Source organism: Gobio gobio (assembly GCF_949357685.1).
Source record: "Gobio gobio genome assembly, chromosome: 18".
Classification (NCBI taxonomy): Eukaryota; Metazoa; Chordata; class Actinopteri; order Cypriniformes; family Gobionidae; genus Gobio; species Gobio gobio.
Genome location: NC_137111.1, coordinates 33,076,339 through 33,096,637, shown reverse-complemented (window position 1 = coordinate 33,096,637; position 20,299 = coordinate 33,076,339). Strand labels below are relative to the sequence as shown.

Sequence of the window (20,299 nt, the reverse complement as noted above, 5' to 3'; positions counted from 1 at the left end):
TTAGTCTCTTTGTCTATACTATGAGTAATAACCCATCCATTGAATGGAGTATAAAATAATTGATTGACAATGAATGGCATTGATTGGAGAGCAGGCAAAGAGAGAAATGAGAGCAGTACTGTATAGAATTAGGTGTATTGTGCAAAGGGCGCTCGATGTGCTCCTTATCCCCCTCTGAACTCTGCTCAAACAGAATATGAGCTGAATTGCTGAGCGCAGCTCTGTCACGGTAATGACATGGGCCGTCATGATCGATGACTCTTTTACCCAATTGGAGAGCTGTCATTTTTTCCCTCCCCTGCTGCTGATTTGATTTAAGTTTAGACTGTAGAAGTTGAGTCTGAGGGGATGAGGGGAGTTTTATCTCACTGTGATGTAGAACTGGGTAAAAAGATATATTTGTAAATACAATCTTCATTTAAATGATCTGATCTGAAACTGATTCTTAATATTCCCAAAAATGTTCACTTATTGGTCATTTCCTCTGTATTTTGCTTTGTTATAGACTTGAACATTTTCCAATTTGTGATACCAAAATAAATTGTGCATTTTTAAATAATGAATAAAAACGGTTATTGGTGCGGTTTGCAAGTCACTCTATGTAATGATACTTTATTCAAATTAACGGTCACGTGCGCTAATTTTGAAAATAGCTACTTGACTTCAGAAGTGTTTGTAATCACAAAATACAATAATTGTATATTTCAGCAGCTGTTTATTGATACTCAAATACTCAATAAAACTATGACAAGTAGCCTATGTCAATCTTAAGTTGTCTAAAACTAGTAAGAGTTAATTCACCCAAAAATTTGAATTGTCATTTACTCAACCTCGTTGTTCCAAAACCATAAGACGATTCATTCATGAATGAAATGCAAATCAGATATTTTTAATGAAACCTGAAAGATTTATGTCCCTCCATTGAAAAAAAATTCTACCAAAAATTCATAAAGACAATGTAAAAGTAAGTAAATGAGCACGGAAGCTCAAAAACCAATGAAGTTTGTTCTTGTGCTTCAAGCAAGTATGTTAAGTAAGTTTGTTTTCCATGTATGATGTGCTTGTATTATGTGTTGATCGATGTTAAAGGCCCACTGAAGTGCCTTGGAACGCGCAGCATTATTCAATGTGTTGATGTAATTTCCCCTAAAACGGCTCCAGCTGTTAGCAGCTCCTCCCCTTTTTCGAAACGGCCAATAGCATTTCGTTATTACCACAGTTTGACTAGCCTTTCTGTTTTTTTAAAGCCAGTTTCCTCCGAATTTAACCGTTTATCATCATAATCTCTTCCATATCTCTTTGAAATACAGCATTCTGTGCAGCATTTAAATGGGTCTGATATGTTTTGCTGTCTGCTCCGACTCGCGCATATGATCCGCTCTGCGCTCTCGTGTCTCTAGTCAACGCTTCTGGTCTAGACTATGTGTGTGCGCTGCAGCGGTGCGCGTGAAACTATCGTGAACCCAGACTTAATTCGCCTCAACTGAAAGCATATTTACACTGTCTGAATCGCTTCCTATCGCATATATAGTGCGCTATGTGCCATTCACCATGTAGAAAATAGTAAATCTGTGAACAACTGACTGTTTTCAGATGCAGTTCAGGGTCTATTTATAATGCAGGGGGCGGGACTTCAGATTCTAGAGTGCATTTGGTTGGACAGAAGATTTGATGAGAAGGTGAAGTCTGCGATGAAATCATCAAAATCTGTGATTCGTTTTAACGGAAGTGAGAGACTGTACGTTTTGAATGCTTATATCTCTTAAATGCAAATTTTGTCATTGTTTTGGAACACACCAGCTTATTCATAACCTTAAGGCTAAGATAATTATACTAAAAGCTAAAAAACTTTATTTTGATTTCAGTGGGCCTTTAATAATTAAACAAAAGCCTAAATTAAATCTAGAAAAATTAGAATTTATGTGGATTTGTTTTTTGGATGAATGGTTTCAAAGATGAACAAAAGTCTAATGGGTTAAGAAAAACATGAGGGTTTAAAATATTATTTTATTTTGGTTGAACTATCCCTTTAATTTTTCCACCATTATATTTCATTAAAGTTGCGAGAGAAAGTATGTGACCAACAGCTGCAACTTTGTTTTATTATTTGAACTCTAGGTTAGCTGACTCCAATTAGCTTTCGGGAAAGTCATTAGCCTAGAGATTCACATTCTGTACTTTTCCACACTGCACTATGAATGTGTACAGTTTGTTTGTTAAAGGCATGAAAATGAGCCTCTCTTATGTTTTATCTGTTTATACAGACTGTTTTCAATTATTGTCTTGACCTGACTGAAGATCAGATCACATTTTATGACCAATTTATGCAGAAATCGCTTTTTGTGCACCCTTGAGCTCTATCTGCATATCCCTATGGGTTACAACTGTAGAGATGTTCATAGAAATGCCTTTTGGGTCCATCAACGTGAATGTGTGTGTGTGGTGATCTTGCTGCTTTGCAGTTTGTGTTGCCTGTGTGTGGGTGTACAAATGTGTTTAAATGCAGGCATACTCTTGCGAGTGGGCATGTTAGTGTACTTGAATGATTGGCATTATTCTGCAACCTCTGTATTCTGAGCATTTAAGATAGAGAGACAGTATGAATGCTTCAGTGTCCTGCTCCGTGAAGTGACAATGCTCAACAAAAGCCTGCTCCCCTGTGTGTCCGTATATGTGTGTGTGGTCCCAGTAGTACCATCAGCTCTGCCAGGAAGAGAATCGTGGCCCCTGAACCTTACTCCCGCCCCCTGTCTCATCTCCTGTCCTCCTTCCTGCTCTGTGCCAATTAAGCAAGCACCTTACCAACTGAGCGTACCTCCGGAGATACCTTCCTCACCTAGACATTGAATCCCAGCGCGAGAGAAAAACGTTACCTCCTATTGAGGGCTTTGTCGGCAAGACATTGCTCTAAAGGCCCGTTACAGTTTGATTTGTCTAATTCAGACCTCCCTGTAAGGAAAGATTAATTATTCAGAGGGGGCTTGCATGCACATCTCCTCAATTGTATAATGATGTCTGCCTGTATTTGTGTGGTGTGAGAGAAAGAGACAGAGTTTAAAGGCAAGTTTGTGCTTGTGGGGTCCTCCAGGACTTTTGTGTGCATGGTGGGATTGATCACAGCATGAATGGAAGGATACTGGCAAGCGTCTTCCTCAGACAGATACAAAGTGAAAAGATAACTGCAGAGAAGTTGAGCCAAAGAAATTTTAATTGGAGCAAAGAGGCATTCTGGGTATTGTGGTGGATGTGGGAGGGTCCTAAACCCCCGGGCCAGAAAAACAGAATGACAATACGGAGTATAGAAAGAAAGCAAGGTCGCTCTCAGATACACACATACACCCCCGTTGCTTTTTCTCACGCCTACTCACACAAATGAAAAGTTCACAGAGGCAGTTTTGCCACTGATTGGCCAGCTGCGACAGCATGCCATCGTATTAAATCCAAAGGGAGCTGCGAGTTTCAAACTACATTTTTTTTTGTTTCACTGTATAACTGTAGCACCTTGGATAGAGGACGTGGGCGGTTTGTGGATGTGTAACTTGACAGCGAGAGTGGATCTATTGTCAGTTATCATTTTTTCCCCTCTCGATTCCTTTGCACAGTGTGACCAATTAGAAGGCTCTAAATACCCATGTCATGATGACACTGGTGACAGGAGCTGGCCGTGATTGGCCACTGTGACATCTTTCTCCGAATATATAAATTTTTAGCCTTCCCTTCTCTCTATATACTGTATACTTGACACAAACACACTCTGAAACACACACCTTTCTCCTTTCTGCTTTTTTTTTTTATTTTTATTTTTATTTTTTTATACACAGCAGGAGAAAGCAGTTATTAAGCATGTTATTGAATGCATTAGAGAAAAGAGTTGCAATTGCATTCTCCCGAGGAGACGATCTTAAATTTTAGGAGCCACAGACGATTTTTTTTTTTTTAAGAGTGAGTTTAATTTATGTTTTCGAAGTATTTATTATTGTTATTGTCACTATGGTTACACACATTACTCAAGGTTATAGCAAGTTAGTGAAGGGGATTGACTATGTACATGCGTCAGAAGAACCATTGTTTTTTTTCAGTAACTTGTATACCTCATAAAAATGAACCGAAATCATAGCTGACCAACTTAAAGCAACGTTCACAGTGCATGTCACTGCACATGCGGCACATTAACATATTGAAATAAGCATGCACTGCATTTCATTGCATTTCACCCTGTCAAGACCTCAAGCTCTGTTCCATTCATTCTGTCAAGTTGTAAAAAAACAGTTCTGTGCATGCGTGTTCTTGTGCACTCTTTCTAGGGTTTTATTTGTTTTATTAATTTTATATACATTTTTCATGGTGTATATTATAATGTTGAGAATCCTAAATTCAGTTATAGCACTTAAAAAAATGTTTTGACAAAATTGTATAGAATTTTAATATTGGTAATTTATCGGTTATGGAAATAAATAATAATTGCAAATAATTACAAGTATCATTTCCGAATACTCAAGCTCATCCCTAGTGGGTACAGAAGAAGAATTGTAAGAATTTGAGTAAATACAGTAATCAATTCCAAACACTGACCGTGTGAGCCATGGAAAATCAAAAACGATCAGCTATCTTTTCGTGACTGTTTGCGAAGTGCTTTTGTAACAGAAGTAGAAAGGCAGTTACTTTATATGTCAGCTGCTAGTAAGACCCCCTACTGGATTTCAGCTGAGTGCCACCATGGCGATTGTCGGTATGTGTGCTCCCTTCAGCAGAGCTCCTTCAGGGGCTGCCTTTGATCAGAGCTCCTGTGAACTCCTCAGCGACCCTGCCTGCTTTCGCACCAGGAGGACGGACATTGCTAAGGGACATAGTGCCATCAGCCCTCCAAATCTGCGGCCTCGTCTGCAGACCGCCAGACATCAGAAAGCATAAAGATAGGAGGAAATAGCATCCCACTCTTAGGGCTTTTCAAGATGACTGGTCCTCTGCTCAGAGATGTGCTTGGTTAAAAGATACTTCACTCACATTTGAAGTTTCTTCAAGAAGCTCTTGAAGTTTTTTGACTGGAAGTGGGTAGGGGAACTTCTGAGTGTGTTTTCGACGGTGTGGTTTCACTTCCTACTATTCAGAACAGTTTCAGGGAAAGACAACAACAAGCTCCTCGCTTTTATTTTAGGCAAGGACATTTTGGAAATGAGAAGTAAACAAGTTATCTTGGCCTATTAGACCACACTTTGCGTAAAAGAACAATCGGAGAGTTAATGGTACTTCACAACAACAGCAATTATGTTACTGCCAGGATGCATTGTTTTAAACAACAAGGGGAGGTGCATTAGCTAGTTTGTGCAATAGATTGTGACTAATTCCCTTGCTGCTCAAACTCATTACATTTTACACTTCACTAAAATACTTTACGTGAATATTGCATTACAAGTTACTCATGTTAAAACTGCTTATGAGTAGGGCATGACATTAAAGGGATAGTTCACCCAAAAAATGAAAATTAGCCCATGATTTACTCACCCTCAAGTCATCCTAGGTGTATATGATATTCTTCTTTCAGACGAATACAATCAGAGTTATGTTAAAAAAAGTTCTGGCTCTTCCAACCTTTATAATGGCCAGTCCCTCCAGAAAAACGCGATTATGCGATCGCGTGATTTAACGCATAATCAGCCAAAGTCCGCATATTCATGCGGGGGCCGCATTTTTTCAAATACGCCGCACTTTCGCCGCATAAATTGCCTATTTCCGCGTGCAAAATATGCGGGGCTATCATGATTTCATAATCCCCGCATTTTCGTTGCAAAAAAAGTCATATATATTAGCAGAAAGTTGAAAATTTTTCGTTTACTTCACACAAGAGCCGCCATTTCCGCCTATTGCCATGGGAACGTTTTGAAGTGACGTGAATACCCGACGCGAACGTCATCGAAAAGCTTCAAACCCCGTGGAGAAACCATAGTTACCGGTGAAACCATGATGAAGCACAAACTCCCATTGGCCAACAAAAATAACAGCAAAAGAGCAAAGCAGTTTCCCTGTGTGCTGATTTCAAAACACAGCTTTGAAGCGTTATGAATCAATGAGTCGATTCAGCGGTTTGAAGCGTTATGAATCAATGAGTCGATTCAGCGGGTTGGATCGCCAAAGTCAAGTATTTCAGCAGTTTGACACGCGATCCGAATCATGAATCGACTCGATGATTCATAGCATCATGATGCTGTGTTTTGAAATCAGTCATCACTATATAAGTCGTTATTTAGTTTTTTTTGCACACAATAACTATTATCGTCGCTTCATAAAGTTATTGTAGAACCACTGTAATGAGATGGACTTTGTAACGACGTCTTTAGTAGGCTACCTTTTCAGGTCTTGAGAGTGTACATTGTGCCAATGGAGGCCTTTCTGAGCCATCGGAATTCAACTAAAATATCTTAATTTGTGTCCAACAACATAAAGGGAAGTCATTAATGACAGAATTTTCATTTTTAGGTGAACTAACCCTTTAAGAGATTGCACTTTGTGCATTGGAAGCACTCAAATGTCTGTTTTGTATAGCGACATCTGTAAAACAGGAAGTTATTTATTAATTTTTTCAGAAGTTGTAGCATATTCCTTTTGTAAAGCTACAGAACTTGATTGACTAAATGTTTTGTAAATTTGAGCCATTATTAAGGTCTTCAATAAAACAAGATGAGAACTTAAATATTCCAGCACTTTCTGTGATGTAGTGCTTTTTTTCTCTTTCTCATCAAACCGCAGTTTTTGCAAGTTCCCGCAATTTTATCGCATAAAATTGCATAAATATCCCGCATTTTTCATCGCATTTTTTAAGAAAACGTGCCGCATAGTCAAGGATTTTTGCCCGCAACAATCACAAAAAAAAGCCGCATTTTTCTGGAAGGACTGAATGGCAGTGAATGGCTGTTTTTAAAACTTTACAAACCGTAATCTCTAACTTCCGCTAACTGTAGTACGCACGTTCACGAGAGACTGCCGTTTCAGCGTATGACATAGGACGCGGGTGTAGCATAAGGATAGAGCAAAACAAAAGTTGGTTCTTGCAAGCTCACCGGAGCGCCCTACGTCATACGCTGGAACGCCAGTCTCTCATGAACGTGCACGTACGAGAGTTAGCGGAAGTTAGAGATTGTAGTTTGTAAAGTTTTAAATATGGACATATTTCTTACACCAACACATCACTTCGATTCAGAAGGCCTTTATTAACCTCCTGGAGCCGCGTGGAGCACTTTTATGATGGATACATACACTTTTATTGACTTCAAAACAGAAACGGCCACTCACTGCTATTATAAAGCTTGGAAGAGCCAGGACATTTTTAAATATAACTCAAATTGTATTTGTCTGAAAGAAGAAAGTCATATACACCTAGGATGACTTGAGGGTGAGTAAATCATGGGCTAATTTTCATTTTTGGGTGAACCATCCCTTTAACTTTTTTGCTCACCAGCCACTGTGGCTAGACATTTTCTCAGTATTTTCACTGGCCACAATTTTTACATCAAACATGTGGGTGCTGTGTAAGGGCTGGTGAGGTCAAAAGGCTACCTCTGCAATCTGTCTGTCCTCAATCTGCCACCAGGCCTGTGCTTTCAGGACAAACCTCAGGACGAGTTTCCTCTCTCTCATGTTTAGCAAGTGGAAACACGCTGTCCTCCAAAGACTTGTGCTGTCTAAATACTCGCTTGTAAAACTCTGAACACATCATGCATGCTAAACACACTCGCACCATTTCTTTTATTTTTATTATGATTATTTAGTAGGGGTTATCCATAGTACTGTATATATGTTCTAATTACCCAGTTGACACATTGGGATTCTGGAGTCCACATTTCAAATCAAGGCTGAAATAAAGCTGTTTATTAAGTTTTAGCATGTAAACTATTTAAGAATAAGTACATTTGTGACATTTATCATGTGTTCTTACGTCCCATGAAGCACAAGATGCTATTTGCAACATATTGAAAATCTTGAAATATCATCTGTCATTGTAGCAAAATAATTTAAAGTAAAATGTAAGGACTTTTTTTGCATTCATGTTTATGCTGATAATTATGTTCAGTTAGAGATGCAAAATAGAAGCACGTTCACTTTTGCACCTTGCTATATACATATCATTGAATGTGTTCACTACATTTTTGTTCATAGAATGCACTTGTAGCCCTTATTTATAGAAGGCATGATGTAGTAATGCATACTCTATTAAGCTGTGGCTTGTTAATAAATGTATTGAGTTGTATTGAGAAGACTCTAGCTGTTAGTCTGGCAGATGTAGTTAGAATAGACTATTCAATCATGCCTCTGACATGTCCAACCTTGACCTTGCCACTCTTCTGTTTTGATTAAGACTTTGGCCAGCACACTCAGAACTCTGTGTTTTCATATGAGAGGCAGCCAAGACGGTTCAATTGTGTAAACAGGACTCAACTCTCTATATACTCCTGCGCTCATCCTTCACTTCTCAATAATGATGCACATTTCGGCCTGTCACTCTCTGCCTGCCTCTATCGTATTTTCTGAGTTAGTCTTTTAAGGGTGTTCTCACCAGCAGCGATTTGCAATGAAAAGAGACCAGAAGTTATTTGTTTTTGAGGATAGTTTTTTTCTTGCCCACTTGATACCATTGGATATAGCAATCGATTAGGAATACCTACTACTGCTGTACAGTCGCCGGGGATTAAATGGTGGTCAGCATGAGCACCCTTTTTCACACCATGCTTATGAGATCAGTGAGACCTGGGGGTCATCCAGCGGACAGGGTAAGCCAGACAGGTGGTCAGATTTGCCTTCAGAACAGAACAGAACGTGTCCCCCATCCCACACACACACATGGTGGGTGGCCGGCTTTGCTCGCCTCTGCAGCGTGCAGGAGCGGAAGGTTTATTCTCCAAACAGAATAAACCTGTGGTGCTGCGGGGAGGGAAAAACGTAATCTCGAGGTAAATGAATTAAAGTCTTCAGCCTCTCCTGAGCATGATCCTTGTCGCTGCAGCTTTCTTGCTTTCTCAGTCCCCACCCCTCTGAATATCTCTAGACCAAAATTGGCCAACTGAAATATACTCACAGTTAGCAAGTTGCAACTGAGCCTGCACACTCTTTCTCTCACACGCATACTATGACTTTGATCACATGCACTTCTGTATTGTAGTGATGCTCCAGAGCTTGGATTAGCAGGGATGATAGGCATGACATTCTCACCAGCAATGTAAATATTTTGACACAGCCTTGCCGATGCCAGTGGGCTCATCGCGGCTGCCACCTGTGAGAGAATGAGGGAGAAGTGTCTCTGACTGACTGCCTACTGCAGCACGCTCTCATGACAAATCGGCCTTCTAATGAGGTGCCATTTTTAATCGTTAAATATTTATTCTGCAGTAATGAGAGAGATTAGCCCTCAATATTTTTCAGCGTGGGAATCTGCTCATAATTTTTTTTTTTTTTTTTTTAATCTTTCCTTCTCTCGGTAATGAAACGTTTTATCTGCTTCCTTCCAGCCATTACACCAATGTGATTCTTATTGTCATTCCTAACAAAATCTGGTCTCTAAATCTTTTGATGTTAAATTAACAAAGAGTGTAAGCAGTGCTCGAAGTGGGGCGGTACTCACTGGTACGCAGTACGGGCACCTCTACATTTTATTCTTAAGCGTACCTGCACCTTTTCTTGCCTACCGCTACATCTCGCCTTTTATTACGGGCGCCCAAATGTTTGATTAAGTGGCACGCGAATCACTGTAGGTGCATTCACCATCACGTTACAAAAGTGTTAAGTCTTGTTTATACTTTTGCCTGGCTCCGCAGCACGAGCGTCCGCTGACTGCGTGCGTGCATCATACGTTTGGCACATAGTGATGTGTCGTTCATGAACGATTCGTTCATTTTGAACGAATCTTTAATATGACTCGGGACTACCGAGTTGTCTCAGAGAGTGATTCGTTCATTTTGTGTTGACCGCGCATGCGCATTACGCTGAATCTGTACTGGAAAGAACAAAAATGATTAGTTCATCTTTCGAGTCTCGAGTTCAGGTTTGAGTCTTTCGTTCTTCCTGTCAGTCCCATAGAGTCTATGCTGTCAGTAGCGGAAACAGAAAAGATTCGTTCTTTCGAGTCTTTCGGGTTTGACGTTTGAGTCATTCGTTCTTTAGTCACGTGTGACTTCTCACCGTATTGAACACTAGGTCACAACCTTTTTACTAACAAGCATGTAGTTATTTTTTTATTTTATTTTTTATTTTTTTTATATATAATTCTCAGTTAATATCAGACATAAACAAATATGGGAAATGTATTGACTATTCAAGTCTAACATCACAAATTCAAGTCAATTAGACCATTACTCATTTTGAATCATATAGCACAAACACACACACGCATACACACACACACACACACACACACACACACACGGACGGACGGACGGACGGATGGACGGATGGATAGATATGTTTATGTCTGATATTAACTGAGATTTATATGACAGGAAGAACGAAAGACTCAAACCCCAACTCGAGACTCGAAAGAACTAATCTTTTCTGTTTCCGTTTCTGACAGCATAGATTCTATGGGACTGACAGGAAGAACGAAAGACTCAAACCCGAACTCGAGACTCGAAAGATGAACTAATCATTCTGTTCCCGGACCTGTGTCACATTAGCCTGGCGTGGCCATACTCAATTCTAGTCAGAATTTGAGTCTGGTACCGCTCCATTGAGCTTTGATTATGGGGCGTGTTTCAACCGAGCCAGGAAAGACTTCAATTGGATAGACCCACAACCAATCAGAGCAACGGAGCGACGCGTAACGTTAGTTGTCAAATGTCAACAGAACTCAACTGCACTGTGCTACCAAGTCCGTGTTTTTCTCCATGTCCGCGGGTTGAAGCGACCCCAATTATGTGATTATATAAACCCAGGAATGCGAATTTTAGCAGGCAACCTTGCCAAAATAACATATTTTGCCAACCAAACGCCATTTTTTTCCGGAGAACACCCCGGAAAGTTATTGTTTTGGGCTATAGTTTTGAGTAGCAATTGTGCGCGACATTGCAAAAACACTTGGAAACCCTGTCTGCACGCACGCTGGATTAAGTAACGTTACAAGAAAAATATGAGTGTAAACGATCTTTGCCAGTAATAAAATTATTTAAGGATACACAGAGTACTTACCAACACGATCATCGTTTCTGAGAGAAATAGTGAAGGTGAATGCATATACGAACAAGTTCTCCGTTTAGGATAAGAGCAAATTCAACCCAAGAGCCTTCGATGACGTGGATGATTACGTTACTGTTTATCATCTGTCCATCATCGTCTAAAGCCCGCCCTGACAATTTCATTGGTCCGAACAGTTTCTGTTCGGGCATAATTACTCCTCTATGGAGCGAGTCCAGACCGAATTGCCAGAGCAAAAAAAATTGTGGGCGGGGCTAAATTCGGCTGGCATCCAGGCTAATGTCACATGGCCCGGCCCCAGATCAGAGTCAGACACAGACGAGTCGACAACTAACGTCTCGAGGAGTTCGAAGACACGAGAGGCGGAGAACAAACGTGATAAATATGAAGTTGCAAAAGAAAGAATGTCTCGGATCAGGAGGTGAGGTTAACTAACAGAGTTAGACTGCAATAGCCTGACCCAACAACTAATCAATTAATTAAACGTTTCAGTTTCTTATCATTTGGCTTTGGTTGCAGTACCCATTAGTTTATTTTTATTTAGTTTTACAAATGTATTCAACATTTTCATAAGTACTAGATGGGTTGGGCTATTTAACATGTCATTTTAATTATATTTTTCTGAAATGAACGAAATGACTCGAAAAAAGATTCGTTCATTTTGTTGAACGAGACTCAAAGATCCGAGTCAGTAAAATGATCCGAACTTCCCACTACTATTGGCACAACGGCAAGCGAAATTGGATCTCCCGCTCTCAACGCGCCCGACCGCCCACTCCGCGATGACGTAATTTTTGCCATGTGCACCCTCTCCTATGCCTTAGTTCCTATGCGACGCTGATGATACAATGTGCGTCCCATTTGAATTGTATTGAGAATGTAGTAAAACACTACGGAGAAAGTCGAACATGAGCTAAAACAGCCACTAAAATAACTGATGAAAAGAGGGGAAAACATCATCCTGCAAGCTTTTTAAACTCCTGGGGCCTCATTTATAAACGTTGCGTACGCACAAAAGAAGGCGTACGCCGCTCTCTACGCAATAATTGGTATTTATAAAAAGCGAACTTGACGGGAAAATGTGCGGTCCTTCACGCAAGCTCTGACCCAGGCGTACGCACAAAAACGGGTGAAATAAGAATGGCGACACCGTCGGCAGATGGAAGAAACACGTGAAAGTGTGTGAAACTGTAGACCGTTGTGTAAAAGAAATGGCAACACTGCCTCTCAAGTCTTGTTGTCTTGCTAAGTCTTACAATTAACAGCCTACACGAAAGCAAGTCTTACAATTAACAGCCTACACGAACACCCGTTTGATCGATCTGCAGTGTAAAACAAACAAAATCAAACGGAATTTACAACAGATATGCAAATTAACACATATTTGCAAAAAGAAAAGTGAAATATGTTCTGCAATAATATTGGCATGTTATGCAATTCATCCTCATAAATAATATGGTAAACAGAACGAAATAAGTTGCAAAACTGATATTCTCGTCAATGTGTCCGTCTGGCGGAGCAGATATAGATTCAAATAGGAAGACAGATAGATAGATAATTAGGGATATAGATAAATAGATTGATGTATTACTTGTCCACTGGGGAAAGTTGTTTTCATAGTAAACATTTCTTCATCAGCTACGGAATCATGGTATTCATGCATATGCCTTTAGTTTGTTTTATTTTTGATAAAATAACGAATAACGTATGTCTCAACCATTCAGAAAGCTGCAAGACTTTCCATTTGCACTGAACTATAGCCTATTTCCCATTTCCACGTAGATTATAACCGACATCTGTAGCTTGTCAGATGCAATTAAATGGATGGAAATAAAATGCCCCATCACAATGCATAACAATGACGCACAATGGCTGATATTGCGCTCTTAGAAGATGTCGCAAATGGAAGGAGTCGGAGTGAACGCATCTTCAGACAGCAAGAAGACTTGCTGGCAAACGAGGACACACTCAGGCGATGGTGCGCTAGACGCTTTTTTGCCTCGACTTTGATGTCCGACCATTTTTTTTTTTTTTCGGCCACGGTCCGAGGTTGTGAGGCTACAGCATTTACGGCGTCTGCAACCTTTTGCCACTCAAGTGCCTTTTTGGCATTAGTAGGCCTAATGCCCACACTGTGCCCTCCAAAACAACATTTTTCTCATCTTTTCCACCTCGCCAACGATAACTTCTACTTCACATTGAGTGAGGTTACGTTTTTTTTTTATTTCAAATGTGGCAAATGTGTTTGCCATGATTTCATCTCTGTGTTTGCCATGATTTCGCAATCGATGAATATTAACTTGGGGGCGTTTCGTGGACTATTTATAGGCAACTATGGGCGTGACACGAAGCCGCAAAAGCTACGCTACATTTAGAATTGATTGTGATTTATTAAGGGAAAACTGCGTAGGATGTGCGTGCGCACAGTTTTATAAATCCGAATATTTCTGTGCGTACGCACGTCCTATGTTTCATCCGTACGCCACTTCTGACGCAAATCCTACGCAAAGTTTTATAAATGAGGCCCCTGATGACCACATTTACTAGAATTTATCACGTTCTATTGTATTTATTGTGGTAAATTTTGACTAGTTGTAGAATTTATAATAGATAATCAGTTAAGGGAATAGATTTTTTACTAAAGATGTATATTACACGTGGGATGTTGTAGCTATATTTTCTAACTGTGTTGCTATTTTTCATAACAAATGCTATAGATTAAATAAAAAGAAAGGAAAAAGTTAACATTGGCCTGCATGGTAATGAGGAGCCGTCAATGGTCTTGCTTTGTAAATAAACCCTTATTGTAACAAATGCTATAGTTAAACAATTACAATAACTATATGTTAGTTTTAAGGCTGAGTACAAGTTAGAAAGAGCTTTAAAATATGGACCTTCTTGAATTATTGACTAAACAATCCCCCCATAACCACACCCCCAACAAAGCCACGCCCCACGCTGGTGAGTACCGGCACTTTAGTTTTTCCACTTCAAGCACTGAGCGTAAGTAAGAGTAGATGAGTAGGATTTTTGAATTGAGGATGTAGAATTGCAGAAATTAGAATTAAAATCAGTTGAAATTCAAAGAAATAAATTTTTATTTTTATTTTTTTTACTTGGAAAGCATGATTTGTCAAAACGAGTGATGGAAAGATGGAAATAATTTTTTAAAGGGTTAGTTCACCCAAAAATGAAAATTCTGTCATTAATTACTCACCCTCATGTCGTTGGACACCCGTAAGACCTCCGTTCATATTCGGAACACAAATGAAGATATTTTAGTTGAAAGCTGATGGCTGAGAAAGGCTTCACACAGGCCTCCATTGGCATTCAGTACATTGACACTTCCAAGATCCATGAAAGGCACTTAAAACGTCGTTACAAAGTCTATCTCACCACAGTGGCTCTACAATAATCATACAATGCGACGACAATAGTTTTTGTGCGCAAAAAAAAATCAAAATAACACCTTTATCCAACTTGTTCTTGTCTTCCGTGTGCGCCTCCACGACGCATGCGCGAGAATATGACGTAGCGCCGGTGTTCGGGAATCGATGAAATACACACTTAAGCCCCATTTTGAGCACTACGCCGAGACCTAAAGCACGATCAATGTAGAATCCAACAGCTTAGACACGCGCGTCTTCCTCTGCTCGTAAACAAATCGCTTCTGGGTCATATGTCCGAACGCCGGATCTGCGTCATATTCTCGCGCATGCGTCGTGGAGGCATACACGGAAGTCGAGAACAAGTTGGATAAAGGTGTTATTTTGATTTTTTTTTGCGCACAAAAACTATTGTCGTCGCATTGTATGATTATTGTAGAGCCACTGTGGTGAGATAGACTTTGTAACAACGTTTTAAGTGCCTTTCATGGATCTTGGAAGTGTCAATGTACTGAATGCCAATGGAGGCCTGTGTGAAGCCTTTCTCAGCCATCAGCTTTCAACTAAAATATCTTCATTTGTGTTCCGAATATGAACGGAGGTCTTACGGGTGTCCAACGACATGAGGGTGAGTAATTAATGACAGAATTTTCATTTTTGGGTGAACTAACCCTTTAAGTGTTAAAGCCACTATGTAATTTTTTCGCTGCTAGAGGTCGCTTATTCAAGGCAAGTCGAGTCCCCTTCATTTATATAGCGCTTTTTACAATATAGATTGTTTCAAAAGCAGCTTTACAGTGATAATAGGAAATTAATGGAAGAGAGATTGTTTTGGCTGTACATCAGCTCTAGAAAAAAGTTATTGTCCAGCTAAAGTAATTTCATTCAAAACAAAGGCATAGCTTTATGACTTTTATTATACTGCAGACGAATGCTTCCACTTCTTCCGCTCATGCGTATGTGGGGTAGACATGTGCCGGTAAACGGTAATACGATATACCGCAATAATGAACATGCACAATATTGTTATCGTGGGCACTTCAAAATACCGTGAATAATTATTTATTACGAATTATTCAGATTTTTAGAATGAATTTTAAGAATACTTTACCCATCAACCGTTTAAAATGAACAACACGTCAAAGAGGAACGCACACTGGCACTGACGTAAATAGACCGTGCATGAGCCGAGCACATGGCGGAATGAGGAGACGTGCTGAAGTGCACATTCACTCTTCGACAGCAGAGGGCGCTGACGGAACAGCAGAAATGCAGCCGTTTCTCCAGTAATCACATAACCTAATACATAATACTTAAAGACTTAAGGCTATTCATTTTCAAACTTGAATTTTATATTTTAATCTGGACTAAATTACATGCCCTAGATATTGTTTGAATATGTTCTGACTGTTGTTCAATCACACACTTTACAAGGCTCCAGTATTTAACATTAGTTCATTCATTAACAAACTGACAATGAAAAATACTTCTAAAGCATGTATTAATCTTAGTTAAATGTACATTTCAGCATACCTATTGTTCTTTATAATTCTTTTGCACTTTAATCTGTTTTAAATATTTGTTTAATTTATACATTTTTGTGTATTGCTTTATTGTATTTAAATGTTTGGTTCTTTTGTTATAAGAAAGTGATTTAACCTGTTATAGTATGACAACACTTTTTTTGCAACTTATTTCAATATCGTGATAATACCGTATACCGTGATAAAAGCTTCAGCAATTAATCGCAACATGAAAATTTGATACCGGCACATGCCTAATGTGGGGTAACGCCGCGCGGTTTTACCATATTAAATACATTTGAGTGTGCTGAAAGTTATGTTTTAATGCTACTCTGTGCATTTGCTCTGCGGCTACTATGAGAAACTTGTTGCACACTGCAGTAATCTAGATCGATATTAGGCATGGTAAACAATTTCACAAATTGTGTTGAGCTATATAACAATTTGTTTTCTGTCGATGAATGTATCCAAACAGTTGCTCATCTGTCTAATAAAACCCATAATATATTAAAGCGGGTATGATGTCATTGATAGGCGAAGCACGGAAGACGGTCTGTGTCCTGGTTAAAATTGCTTATTTCTCTGGGTTTAAACATTATTGGCAACATTTGGGATAATTTAAGTGCACAAGTCAACAAAATATAAAACATTGTTCTAGTGGTTTTGGATAATATTAATCCAAAAATCTTACATATTGTGCCTATTGTGATTTAAAGTGTGAAGGTTTATAGGCCATAAACACAGTTTAATTTATTCATTCCAATTCCTGTGGTGTGTGGATATTTCAATTCAAATTTCAACTCATGTATTAAAAGGAAACCTATTGTTTCACTGACATTTATCTATCCACTGATAGATAAACGACTCACAGCCAAATCTGATAAACTGGTAAGTCATTTGGTGGTTATCTGTAATTTTGTTGGCCAAATTTAGTGAATTGTCTGTGACCTCCTTTTCCTTTTTTGTTTCTTTTTTTCAAACCTTAATGGTAAAAAAGGTGTTTATTATGATGCATGTAATTCAGATACTAGGTGTCCAGAGAGTCTAGGGAATTGAGCTGAAACCAGTCAGTAATCTCCTAAATGCGTGTTTGATCATCCTTTTTGGTAGACTGCAGGAACAACTACACTTGCACATTTTGAATGAATGTCCTAAAGTAAAAACATTTCTAGGTTTGCCTATATTTGTTGACTGTTTGACATCTTGACACTTGGGTATATTTCACCTTGTAGTTTCACAATTTTCTAATTTTCTACTGTTATATTTAGTGTTTCAACATGATACAAAAGCCTGTGCTTTTTTGCACAATGATACTCTGCATTTGAAGTAATTTATTACAAAATCATCAGGTACATCAGAGAGTACCCACCCTTGTAAAGAAATTGCTTTCGTAAGGTCAATTCAGATTTTTGCTCTGACTGTCACCATAAGACATGCATCCTATTCTAAGATGGCTGCTCTCATAAAAACTTCGACCCAGATTTTGGAGACAGCTGATTTAAGCTTGTCCCAGTTGTGTTAGTTATTCAGTCGCTTTGTCCTCTACAGTTAAGTCTGGCTCGCTAATTGCTGTCCTGTAATCCCACAATTAACAGAGACTTCGCTGCAAGAATTATCAGGAGATCAGCGGTCAGCAACAGTGAACCCTGCCGGAGCTCTTCAGCATGCAACTCGCATCAGCAAATCAGCTTAGTTTGGGTAATTCCTTTTCCAGTCACTCATTATACATTCTGTTTTTGCACTATTTTCAGAGAGGCAGAAAGAGAGAAGGCGGTATTCTCAAAAGCCAAACACAAGCAGAGCTTTATCAGCACCGCCGCCCTCATTTTCACATAGCACTCTGAGAAATGGACGGGTAAAATAAACACTTTAAAGACGTAGTTTAGCCACACTTCACATGCCCAATTGAAGTCTGAATGGGATGAAAAGAAGCAAAGCTGTTTTTATCTCTGTCCACACTGAAAGAAATTCTCTGACTTGATAGACAGAGTTCAGCTCGCAGGATGATTATAATGGAACTGACTTTTAGTTTTCTGATTTCTTTTTTCTGTTTCCCCCCTCAACTGAAATGAGAAATGCCATGAAGAAGACAAATGGTCTGGGGAGTTTTATCCTTTCTTCTTTGGTTTTTGTTCAGCCTGTGTTTCATGCACTGGAGTTGAGTCTATTTGGTGTGTTATTCATGGTGAATAATCAGAGAGGGGGGGCATCGGCCTGTGGAATTTGACGGTCAGCATTGTGGTGTTTGGGTAGGGAGGGCTTGACCCTGGGGTTTCTGGGGCAGATAGGCTGAGGAGAGGGTCCTCACATGGTCCCCATTCATCTCTTTGTCCCAAACATTTGTGGTTCAGGCGAGCATTGTTGTTGTCACCCTGCAGTCGTTTCGAATTCAGGGGTTCAAAATTATAGCTCAGATTAAGCCACACTCTCCAGCTGTTTGTAAAGCATTTCCTTTGATTAAAAATAAGCTGAGTTTTTTTTTTTCCATCCCCCACGGCTTGTAAATTCTATAAATAATTTGCATGTTAATTGCCCCACAGGATTGAATCCATCTAAAGATTTTTTTCTGCTATTGAAGCGTTTTGTTATTGTAGAAGCACTCTGTATTTTTTCACTTGAAAATTGGATGTAGCAGGTAAGCTGCAGGCTCATTAAATTTCTCCACACATAGTAGCAGTTTAAAGTGCTCTTTTTTTACTTAGTATTGATTGAAGCAGTCTGGTTTTCTTGCAAGTGTGTGTGTGTGTGTGTTTGTACAGGCAAGATGCCCATGATGCCCAGAGGCCTGCACACCTGTGGCTCAAATACAACATGACCTTGGGGCCTAATGATAGCCCCCTCCTCCACTTTGTCCAGAGACCTTAATTCTCTGCCCATTGTGTGTGGAAGCCCCCTGCTGGTTACTTTGCACACTGCACCATGACTCCTGTAGGCTAATTAGGGCTGTTTGCCAAGGCAAGCATCTCTATTTGCTCATAGCTGGGGTTAGAGGTTGAAACAAATCCCTAACCACAAGTATTACAATTTAGTGTGTAACATGTCCCACACCATTTGTGCTAAGGAAATGAATGAAACCTCAAATCGTGGTTGCACTATTTGAGTTACACTATTCTAAGACAGCAGACTTTTCACTTTGCTGATTATAATATGGATGAGTAAATCGCATAGACTTCCATTGAAGCTATATATATGGGCCGCAACATAATAGAGACTTTGAGGTGGACTCTTTTGATTTGGGTCATTAAGCAAATACCCAGAACACCCTAGCAACCACATAGCAATATGTTAAAAAGCCACTCGAACTCGAGCAGTGCTTGGCAACCACTCACACAGCCTTAGCTTGCTTGCTTGCTTGCTTTATTTATTTGTGAAAATGTAAAAACGTAGTTTGGTATAGATAAAGCGGTGCAAATGCATTTACTTTACATCTGCTGTTTTGATTGTGTTTGTATCTGATTTCTGTTAGCGGTCAAGATACAGGACAAAGGCAAATTGAGTTGTTCTGGCGTAATTCGGTTAGAGCAGAAAGAAACTGGTGTGATGAAAACCTGAGACCCCACATGGCCCTCATAAAAGCTCAGCCAGTATGGGTTAGGGGATCAGAGGTCATATTGGTCATGGATCAGTGAGGCAGGGTAATTTATTCATCGCCACAGGAACTAGTTTCCTCCTGGTTGGTAATCTTAGGATGTACACTTAACACACTGTTCTAACCAGGTGAAATGCCATTACATGATTAAACTCGGGATGCACCGAAATTAAAATTCTTGGCCAAAACCGAAAAAGAGGAAACCAAGGCCGAAAACCGAGACACCGAAAGATATTATGCCAATTATTAGTACCATTGCATTTATGGCTATGATTGTGTACTAACTTTACTAAAATCAAGGCATTGCAATTGCATAAATTAATATTAAAGTTTCAAAGAATAAATCAATTACAAATTATGCCAATATTTATTTAGCACATTGCAACAATGCATAAAATAAAATTCAAACTAAAATGTATAACTTGACCCCACTCATGTGTACATTAAATAATAATGTACAGGCCTACAGAAAGGTTTTAAAATTAAATGTTCTCTCATAAAAACAAAGTGCATTTAGGTCAAGCGCATTAAAAATGTTTCTCTGTAGGACTACTACAAGAAAGTGCATTCAGAACAAGTGCAATTGCTTAAAGATACAACTATTTTCTCTGTAGGCCTTCAACATA

The 20,299-nt window shown here is 39.3% G+C and overlaps 1 protein-coding gene across 2 annotated transcripts in view; it reads left to right on the top strand.

The window, feature by feature from the left end:
- The window catches only part of ndst2a (N-deacetylase/N-sulfotransferase (heparan glucosaminyl) 2a), a 176,571-nt gene that overhangs the window by 134,329 nt on the left and 21,943 nt on the right, over positions 1–20,299 (top strand). Inside the window, exon 5 of one of the 2 annotated variants that reach the window (XM_079843450.1) lies at positions 17,680–17,782. The exons of the other annotated variant lie outside the window; for it this stretch is intronic. The gene's annotated coding sequence lies outside the window, so the exon portion shown is untranslated. The remainder of the gene's footprint in view (positions 1–17,679; positions 17,783–20,299) is intronic. 2 annotated transcript variants of the gene reach the window in all.